General features: G+C 39.4%; 2 long non-coding RNA genes across 2 annotated transcripts in view; both read right to left on the reverse strand.

Moving 5' to 3' along the window:
- The window catches only part of LOC308192116, a 45094-nt gene that overhangs the window by 17504 nt on the left and 16502 nt on the right, over nt 1-11088 (reverse strand). The window lies entirely within an intron of this gene.
- Nucleotides 1077-5592, reverse strand: LOC308176761. The gene is made up of 3 exons (XR_013938584.1): nt 4701-5592; nt 2525-2605; nt 1077-1621 (listed from the first exon to the last, which is right to left on the reverse strand). It is a non-coding gene; the product is annotated as an uncharacterized lncRNA (long non-coding RNA).

Below are 11088 nucleotides of genomic sequence, written 5' to 3' on the forward strand. Positions count from 1 at the left end.
TGGAGATGCTTTCCTTCTCTGCCTGAGCACTAATCAGGGAGATCAGGAGCAACTGGTAACTGGTCTCATCTCTCAAACACATGCAGGTTTTGGAAGAAAAATTGTAGGATCGTGTAAGTGGTGCTCTCAGGCATAGAAATTGTACCATGGAAGTCAGTAGCACTACCTGCATGAATGAGAGCTCACCAATTTAATTCAAAAGTTTCAAAAGTCCTCTTCAAGATCTGTGTTTGGTGGCCACTTATTTCTGTCTGTCCTGAAGATGGCTAGCACTTCCAGTAACCTGCCTTCTCTCTCTTGTTCGCTATAGACAAGGTCAGACTGACTAGTTTAAATAGCATGACTGTTTGCACAAGTGAGACCAACCTGCAGCAAAATGGGGGTGTTCACATGAATTGCTCCTTGGCAGAATTCAGGAGTTGTTCCACAGAAAAGCTGTTATAAGGGCTAATCAACAGAAATATGCAGCACTGATGGACTCAAAAGAGGATGCTTGGCCTAATAGGAACACAAAACCAGAATAAATAAATAAATAAATAAATAAAAGAAGAAAAAAAAAATTCCTGGGTCACCAAGATCCTTCCCTGAGATCTCAGGCAGTGCATTGTATAGTCTCTTGCAAAAATGTATTGAGCCTTACCTACTCCCAACAGCAGGCTGTTCCTGAAATTGAGTGTTTCATGATAATGTGTGTAAGTGCAGAACAAAAAGATACTAAAAATGTTTATTTAAGAGTCTGTATTGAATGATGATGGTGAAGAAGTCAAGTAAAATTTGTTACTGTGATTTTTTAACAGTAGTTCAGGTGGTTTCCAATTTAGGACAGAAGTGATTAAATGGAAATCATCCATAAATTTAAAAGAATTACTCTCACTGCAATATAAAAATTTAGCACCAGATTGCTGTAATCCCTCAAAGATCAGAGGTAGAGATAAGACCACAAAAAACAATTTGTGAATTTGTAATCATATATCCTGAAACCGGATATCATTACATTTAAAAAAAAAAAAAAGACATTGCTCACTAACATGGGCAAATTAGTCAGAGAGCATTAATTCTAGTATTGTATGTGTTAATGCAGTTTAATCTATATAGCCATACTTCTTGTTACAGAGCACATAGTATTTTTTTCCTTTTTTTGGAAACCAATTTGGTAATACTGGATTCAGTGTTGTATACCTGTTAAACCACAAACAAGGTGAATCAAATCCCCACGTGGGTACAGTGAGGTCTGATAAAATTTCTTACACCAAGAAAAAGGAAGTGGAACTAACTTAATTGTCTTCTAAAGCTTGAAAATACCAGATAACATTTTCCAAGGCAACAAAGAGAGTGCAGGATTTAATACCTTACCAATATTTACATCAGAAATCCTAAAATTTTTAAAGATGGCATCCATTGTAAATGAGATGATTTGTCTTGAATTTCAGAATAAATGCAAAAAATAATGCTAAAACAATGAATAATTCAAAAAATGTTCATGCAGTCCTTCCTCTGAGCCTCATGTCCTGCACTGAACATGAGAACCATTGTTTCCATCTATCATTCTTAGAAATTGAGAATTTATAGTTCATCTGCAAAATGAATTGGAATTTCAGTCCAGATTCCAAGGTCAAAATATCTACAAAAAATAGACAAAAAATAAAAAATAAACAGTGTCAAAAAAAAAAAATAACGAAGTTATTAGCAGACTTATCTATAGCCTGATAAATTATGTTGGCTAAATATTCTAAGATATCATATGTTACTTTTTTCCATCTATTCATCTGTTCTGTATATAAATAAAGCATGTAATGTCTTTAACTAGATCTTTGTAGTCTATTGTTTTCCCAAGGCTCTAAAAAAAATCAATCAAAAAAGATAAGTATGAAAATAATATTACCTTTGCTTATGTGTTCCCCTAACAAAATTATAAAACACTGTAAAAATTCACAAAGCAACAATTTGTTCTGAGTTCTTTGAAATTGATGGGATCCTTGGTCACTGTTTTCAGTGAGAGCAAGCCAGGGCATTTTCTTAGTATAGTGCAGTACTATTCAAAACAGACAGAAATGATGTGGCTACATTAATAAAATGCAGAAACACAGATGATACAGGATTCACCTCATCTTAGATCCATCAAGTTAGGCACCTAAAATTCAGACAAATACTACAAACTATTCTTCCAGGTTCCATCTATCATGAATGGAAATATCAGATTTTCCAGAGACAGTACATGCCACCTATTTCAGAAAACATGGGCTATTCCTGCCTCCAGGTGCCTCCCTCAGATCTCAGGTCTTAACACAGACCTACATATGGGTAAGGAGAGAATTTCCTCCTCAGAAACTATGATTTACAGCCCCTTGGGAAAAATACTGATAGCCATAAGACTGGTACATGTGATAGGTATGCCCTGCAGACCAGCAGGTAGAGGCCAGGTGGGGTAACCAAGGCCATCCCAGCTGGCACTGGGTGATTGGTTCTGGGCAGCTGAACCAAATTCTAGAGCTTCGTTAGTTAAAATAGGTACTTAGGCATTTACCTCCAATGCAGGCACCAATGTGTGAAGTCACATCTTCATCTACACACTGAATCTCATCCAAAGGGCCCCAGGTCCACGAGCCTGGGATATATGAGATAGATATATATATATCATATAACCTGAGGCACATCAAATTGTCCTGACACATCTCTGGAACTGAAAAGGTTATAAACAGCAGTGACTACACTAGCATAACTCTCCTGTTTGAGATACTTGTATTGCCAGCACTTTGCAAAATGTAATTACATCATATCCATCTGCTTTTGCACAGGGTAAGGGGACCACTAACTGTGCTATGAAGGGCAGTCGTACATCTTTAATCGTTCTGTGATGTCGGCACTAAGTGACCTGTCTTCTAATCAAGGGTGCAATGATATTGCATTTCACACATAAAACCTGAGTGTACAAATTCATTCAACTGGCTTTAATTTGAAATATGAGCATTAGCAGCTGTACAATTTGTGACAGACTGATCATTTTTATGATGTGTCTGTTGGTACAGCCAATATTTTCTCTCTTCATCACCTGCACGTAAACCTTCCTTGCCTTTGGATGCTGTGCATGTACAATGCGTAATAAAGAAACTGAATTACCTCTCACCCCTGGAGAAGGTGATCCCCCTGAATCAGCATGGTGGCTATCGGTAGGCAGTACTTATCATTTGCATTGTGTCTGCCTGCACCCTGCTTGACCTACGTATGAATACTGCAGTTCGCCTAATCCCTATTGCTTGCCCAAACAACTCAGATATAAAAAAAGTATGATAATTGCTGCTGCTACCTGTCACAGGCATATCATCATACTATAGCATTCATGAGAGCATGTGCAAAATGCTGCTTAACTGGCAAGAAAATTAAAGAGATAATAAATTCAGACCCATTATTTTTCCTTAACTGAACATGTAGGAAATAAAGGAAAGGTTTTCTTTTGGTGATAAATTAGCTCCCACCCTCCTTTTGTTTGTTATTACAGTCATGGTTCAAAGCCCTCTACAAAAACAAGGTCCCACTTTATTATAGGACAGTCAGGTTCAGCGCACAGCTTGCAATAAAGAAATTAGCAAACCAGAAGCTGCAATTCTGTAGAAACACTCAAAAACGAAGAGGATTTAAAGTGACAAGATCCAATTAAATTTAATTACCCAAGCTGTATTTTCATTTTAACTGACACTTTTTATTAAGGAGCCACATGCACTAAAGCTAGAAACCTGGGCCAAATTGCATCCCAGTAATATAGTTATCTTATGCAAAATTCTGAGTATCTAATTTTCTAAAATGAAATTAGAGACATGGGGTTTGTAAAAGGTTCTCTTTGTCTGATACTATAAGATGTTGTTTGCAATGTACCTACACTACTGTATATATGTGTTACAGTAACACCTGATGTACCTAATAAAACTTATTATTGGGGAAGCGTCTTAACACACCTTTATTATTTTTTAATATGGATGTATTTGGTATAGTTCAGGGAGACTTAACAACTGCAAATATAAAATGCTTGAAAACTAAAACATGATGTTTTAACTACTTTGACCTCTGAAGGTTATCTATGCATCTTTTAATTTTACTCTTAAATATCCGCATAAAACTGGGCCAAATAATTATGTTCTCTTCCCCTTATTTGTCCCCACAGCAGCGGAGAGGCTGCAGAGACCAACCCACTATGAGATTTACTTGGGAGTTCTTTCCATGCCTCTGCTTTTAAGCAATATATAGCTAAAATTTTGAAGAAAAACTTTTGAAAAGCAGCAGATGAAAGGTCAAAGTACATGTACGGAAACAGGAGAAGGGAGAGGGATATTTAATCAAGATCGAGACAGTAGGAGCAGAGTTAGCACCAATGAACCCCTAAGAAATTTGTGAGGCTGTATGGTGGTCTTCCCCTCCCGAGGGCTCAGTAGGACATGCCAATGGCTTCGGTGGCCAGCAGTGAGGCTATCACCAATGCTGGCACCTTGACACCCATACTGGCCACCTTCCCCTACGGCAGCATACCCCAGGAGCAGGAGTAAAGTGGGCACACACCATGTTCCCCCATGGTGTGATCATTGCCACCCATGGGGATAGCAACAGCCCTGCTCAGCCCCCCAGCAGACCAGCTCTGCTGTGCCCCCAGAGCCAGCATGTGCAGCCTGTTGGGCTGGTGGCTGTATGGGTGCGAGTCATGAGCTCCTTACCTTCTGACAACAACGAGGGGCTCAAGGGCAGTCCCAGGGTGAAGGGTCACTGCCAGAACTACCTTGTTTTTAACCCTGATGGGGAAGAAGGATGGTGAAGTGCCAGAAATTTCTTTCCCATGTGGTCTGTCTTTCTTACAGGTATGCACAACAACTTTACCAAGACCATTACCACAAATTCCATTCGTGAAAGTGAAGTTGGTCTCCTGATCTGTTAAGTACTTCTCAGATTTCTAAGCAAAAGAGGGCTGTGGCTGCAGAGGCTTTGTTTTTGTATGGGAGAAGGGAGAGGAAGAGGCTAGAATATAGGCTCAGTCTCCTTTATTTGTAAAGTGTGAAATTAAAGATGAAATTACCTTGTGGGAGAGAATTTGGAGCCAAAAAAAAAAAATAGTATCTCTAAAGTATTCTGACCACAGTCAGATTGTTCCCCATGCAAAGTTTCAGTATTCATCATTCTCCTTTGTAAATTTGCAGCTTAATTTCCTGTGAAAACAGCAATGGATACGGGTATTAACTCCTACCAGGAAAAAAAAATAGTCAGGGAAAACAGCAATCCCTCAGCACTCTATCTTACCTATCTTAGCACCAGAATTACAGCTACCAGAAGTACTAGCTTATTTAGTTAGTATCTTTTTATTTAATAACACATGTGAAAAACAAAAATGTAGTCATACATACCTTCATACCTTCCCCCCAGACTGAATAGCTTCTTTTTGATAGTGCCTTGCAGGGGTAAGAGGGCAAATGCTTCATACCACCATCACCAGGAGAGCCTCCCTGATTAAATATGTACCTTAGTCCACAATGGCCAGAGAACCTTGTGATGAACTACTTCATTTTGAGAGATTCACGGTCTGGTACAGGTAATTTTTTTCAGTGATAGAACCCACCGCCCAAAAAAAAAAAAAAGGAGGGCCATCGTGCAAGCAACTCCCAATTTTTTTTAAAAAATACTCTGTCAGTATTCCCATACAGGAATTTTAAAATTTCAGACCAAAGTTTGGTTTTCCTTTGAGAAAAAAAAAAAATATATATATATATATATATACACATACAGGTGTTGATATATTCCAAACCTAGGGATATTCACAGCTAATGAATGCCCCATAACAGAATTAGTGTGATAGCACAGTAAGAAGGTATTCATCAAAGAGCCAGTGGGCTCACACAACTAAGTTAGGCCAGTTCCTGTAGCTAATAGCACCCAAGGGAATCATCTGGTTAGCACCCTTTCTGGCTATCTCTGACCTCCTATTCCAAACAACTGTCATATAATCCCAAGGGCAGCCTATAGTAAGAGTCCAGAGAAAGTCTCAGACTTGCCTGCAGATCCATAGCATGACTCCTTGCTGAATCTGTCAGCAGTCCCCTAAACCATTACAGACAGACATCAAAGGTACTTTGTCAAACACATTCTTTTCATTTCTCCTTTCACATCAAAATTAATGAGGGAAGAAACAGTTTTAAGCAGAATGCAAACAGATCACTATGAAACAAACTTTTTTTAAAGAGCACACTGAAGGAAGAAGAGAACATACCAAAATGGAAAGAGCTACTTTATCCCAAGAACCAGGACTTCCTATCAGGGCTAACCCCAGTTCATACATGGTCATGAGCTGAATGTGGATGCAGTCACTTGTGCCCCATAGCCCACCTCTGCATGACCTCCAGCTTCTCTGAGACACAACTCCACTGTGTGCCACAGGACAGCTAGGCAACAGAGCAGAGGTCTTCACCTTCCCAATGTAATTGTGCTTCCATCCAGCTCTCCAGTCCTGGGAATCTTGACTGAAATATGGTATGGTGCTGATTTGCCTCCAATTTTTTGCCTCCCTCTCTAAGCAATGCAGAAATTCATACACAGTGTACATAAATTTAGTTGGTAATTATAAAAACGCTACAAACATGAGTAACTTTGGCATATTTTTACTTCTAAAGATACTACTCATCTTATAATCAGCCTTCAGTATCACTTGCTGTGAATAGCATCGCCTAAATCAAATCCTTTGAAACACATTCCAGCTCACAGGAAGGACAAAGGGAAAAATTGCAATGGCATAAATGGGAGTTTGTTCAGATGTCTGGGGTGTCAGATCCATGCTCAGAAAACAATAAAGAGAAGTAGAATTTGATGAACAAAACCAAAAAAAAAAAAAAAAGTAATTTCAGCTTTTATACCAGACTCTCATAAAAAGCAGCAATAATGAATAATGAAAAAAAAAAAAAGTCTTCTCTTACATAAGGCAGTATTTTTTCTAACCTTTTCTAGTTTTTCTGTAATCTATGTCAACTAATATTCATTAAATGTGAACATTATAGGGCATACAGAATAACCAAACTGCTTCTTACACTTCCAGTTGATGGATATTTAGTGATGTGATAAATCAGGTTAATGAAGATATCAAACATCAAGCAGACTGTCAGAAAAGAAAAGGACAAGCTATTATACAAGTCATATACATATTAATTTTGTAACTCCCAATTATCTGCTCAAAGACAACTTCTTCCTTTATTACCACACAAAATCACACATTTAAGAACAATATTTCAAGAAAGAAAAAAATCCAAATTCAGGCCATAACCACATACTTGTTTAAAAGAATGAATGATTGAAGGGAAAGAGCCCACCCAACACCCAGTTGCACACATACAGTGAATGGTCCTGAAGCTCCTTTCTGGTAAACAAACAAATCATGTTATTCTATTGGGTGCTGACTTATACATAAGTTCTGAGCAAACTCAGTTGGCTCTGCATGACTGTGGAGGGTGTCTCATTTCTGACATCAGAGCGACATAATAGATTTGAAGTCATTTCCATACTATTTTGTAGAAACAACTGTAGAAATCTATAGAAAGTCTTCGTTTAGATTGGAAATGGGGGGAATGGCTTCCCTTGGCTGAACAGAAGTATATCATCTGGCTGTTTGGTGAGTCCTGCTCACAGGCTGTAAGTTAAATCAGTCTTCACATTTTAAGTGACGGAAAGATTTAGGTCAAGGAGGGTTTTTCACTATAACCCAAGTCATTATGGTACCTCAGGATTTGATGAGGCTCTTGATCTCTCCTCTCTTCCTGAGTGAGACACAGCATTTTATGAGTCTTGGTCTTTTCCTACAGGGCTGGGTTTGCACTGGCACGCTGAGAGTGGCCACAAAACCAAAGTCTCGGACTGGGTCTTATATTTCAAACACAGAAGCTGGCAGTTTAGTTTTACAGTTGTTTGTGTTCTACATCTTCTACGGATACAAAGGAACTTTAGTCCCTGTTGTGGTCACCTTGAAGTCTACAAATTTTATTACATACATGGATGCTTACATACATAAAAAATCAATCAGAATGGAAAATGCACACATAATTAAAGTTGTGACTAACGAATGCTGGAATTAGTTCTAAATAAATGTGTACACTTTTCAGTAAGCAAATCAGGATTGGGAGAAAATTCAGAGATCCCATTTGTTTGCCTGGTTAAGCTGTATTGTTATGCTGTGTCTTCCTTTGGCACCCCCACCCCCCCTTTCGTACTAATCTTCCCTACATCTGCTGCCAGCTAGGCCAAGCTCAAATAGCAGTGTCAATTCGAGGGTCAGAAAGGTCAGCAGTGACACCCGGTTTAAGTGTTATTCACTCTGATGCTGTGACAAGACAGATACAGCGTGGCCTGACTAAAGTGATGTATGTTAAATTTGTTGCAAATTACTGGCATGATGGATCTATTGATGACCCATTGCAGCTGTCAGGATGTCTCTATCAGTCTCTCAGTTACGCTTTGTCCTGCTGTTCTACCCCATCCCCCTCTGCCTGCTCCCATCGAGCACACAGTTACTTTATAGTCCCCGAGAACCTCAGGGTGCAAAGCACAGGGAAACAAAGCAGCAACATCTGGAGAAGCACTGGAAGACACCTGAAGAGGTGTAAGCTTATGGTGTTTTATAGACTTGAGTCATTCTTCAAATTCATGTAGTTCTTTATCCAGACATACAGCAAACTAATCTTTAATAACAGGTTCTCAACCTAACTCATCTTTACCCAAAATGTTGGAAGCATTGATTTCTTGAGCTCTTGATTGAAGTATCTTGCACATCTGAGAAAGTCTTTGAAAGTGGTCAAGGTGTCTTTTTAGTGTCTCTCAAGTAAAGCTGAGAGATAACTGACCCAGACTCTCCACAGCAGAAAAAGGAGGACTGAGACTATACAGGATGTTCCCTTTCTACTGCTCCCTCCCCTTCAGAGCAAAGCAATGCCCAGCTTCTCAGAAAACTGACATTACAGCTGTAGAAGGGAAGGGCAGCAGCCACTTTAGAGTAGGTTTCTCAGAGCATCACAGTTTGCCTGCTGCTCACAGAGGCTGAGACTCTCCCTTTCGTGCCCCTTTGGAAGCAAGTTGTGGTGGGAAGCCAGGTGTGACATGTCTTTGCAGTGTTGTGGACTGGAGCTTGAGAGAGACATAGAAGCCCAGTCTAGTGAAATGGAGTGAAACAGATGGGGACCAAATCCTCTCTATTATCATAGGTCATTTCTGCTTTCAAACCAATGTCCCCCCTAGTAGTGTTTGGTTTGGGGCAGGTACAGCAGTAATCACAGAAGTACAGCCCTTTACACATTTTAGCATAGATAAAATAAGCCCCTTGTCATGATGATAAAATACAGCCCCTTCAACAATTACATTTAAGGAGCATTTTATGTAAATTTCTTCTGTTTAAAGCATTTGATTTGGTTGTTGTTGTTGATGTTGTTCTATTCCATTTTGCGTCATCTCCACTGTAGCTCTGAGATATTTTAAGTTAGTTTTGTTCTTGCTTCATTACTTCCTGCTGCTGCTGCACCATTTGTTCTTTCATTCTGACCCACAAATTGTCTCTAGCTCATCTCTTTGGTTTAACATTGCAGAATTGTTTTTAATGACAGCTGATTTCTTCACAAGCAAAGGGGAGCACGACCAAATTAGGGCAACAACGATGGAGAAAGGACTAGAGGGCATGACTTACCAGGAGAACCTGAGGATACTTGGTTTGTTCAGCTTAGAGGAGAGGAGACTGAGGGGTGGTCTCGTTGGTGTTTACAATTTCCTCGAGGCAGAGAGGAGACAGATGCCTACCTGTTCTCTCTGGTGATCAGTGACATGATATAACTAAATGGCTTATAGCTGCATCAGGAGAAGTTCATATTGGCTAGCAGGAAAAAGTTCTTCACTGAGGAAGTAGTTAGGCTCTGAAACAGGCTCCCCAGGGGTTGGCCATAGCCACAAGACTGTGTTCAAGAAATTTGGACCATGCCCTCAGATACATTGCTTAACTTTTTGGCTGCTCTGTGTGGAGTCAGAAGATAAACTCCATGATCCTTGTGGGTCTGTTCCAGTTCAGAATATTCTGTGATTCCACAGTTCAGTTGCTGTCCATGTATTCTCAAAGATTTGCAACGGCAAAGTATGACCCAGGTACTCCTGACCTCCTATTTTCTCTTGGATTGTGCAAAATACCAACCAGCACACAGAGACATGCCAGGCTGGTAAAGACTCAGGGTACTCAGTGTGCAGAAGAGCAGATGGGAATCTGAAGCTGTTCTCAAGAACACACATCTTATGAAGCACTAAGGAGAAGGGAAGGTGGAGACAACGGTTTTATTAGTGATTCAAGAAAATCCAGAAAACCCGCAATCCAAATAAACACCTAGGTTGTCTCACACTTGTTTCACTCTGTTAGCCCTGAGCACAAAACATGCCATCATGGAAGGAAAAGATCAGCTCAGGATTAATAAAGAAAGAAAACATGACAGAAAAAAAGAAACATGACTAGAAACACTGGAAAAGGAATGAAAAATGTCTGGAAGTTGTTCTTGGGCCCTTTGAATACCCTGGACAGTCCTAGTCCTCCATTTTAACTTGAGTGATCAAAATTAGAAAGAAAGGAGAAGAAGCAAAGTAGGTATTCAAACAAAACAGATGTCAGCCTCATTGATTAATGTTACACTACAACATAAGAAGTTATATAGAAGAGCTGGACAAACACACATTAACTACTATTTCATTGCTGTGAAAATTGAAGACCAGACTAATGGGACTGGTATAGAAAACAGAAATACTTTACAGGGACAGAAACCCCTTTCTCCTTACCTATGGACCCATTTCCACTTTATCTGGTAGAAACGTTCAGGTTTGCTTTCTCTTGGCTGGAAAATGCATTCAACATGGCCAGCATGCAGAGAACAGTCAGTATTCTTCTGATAAAGTGAATATTTGGGATTGAATTTCTTCTTTGCACTTCCTGCAAAGGTTCTGACCACTAAGTAATTGCTTTAAAAAGCTGTATTTCAACAGAAAGTGTGAATTATCAACACAGTTTAAGAGATTAATCTTGTATCATAACCCTTAAGGGAGCTAAAAGAGAAA

This window comes from Anser brachyrhynchus (assembly GCF_964034855.1).
Source record: "Anser brachyrhynchus genome assembly, chromosome: 1".
Lineage (NCBI taxonomy): Eukaryota > Metazoa > Chordata > Aves > Anseriformes > Anatidae > Anser > Anser brachyrhynchus.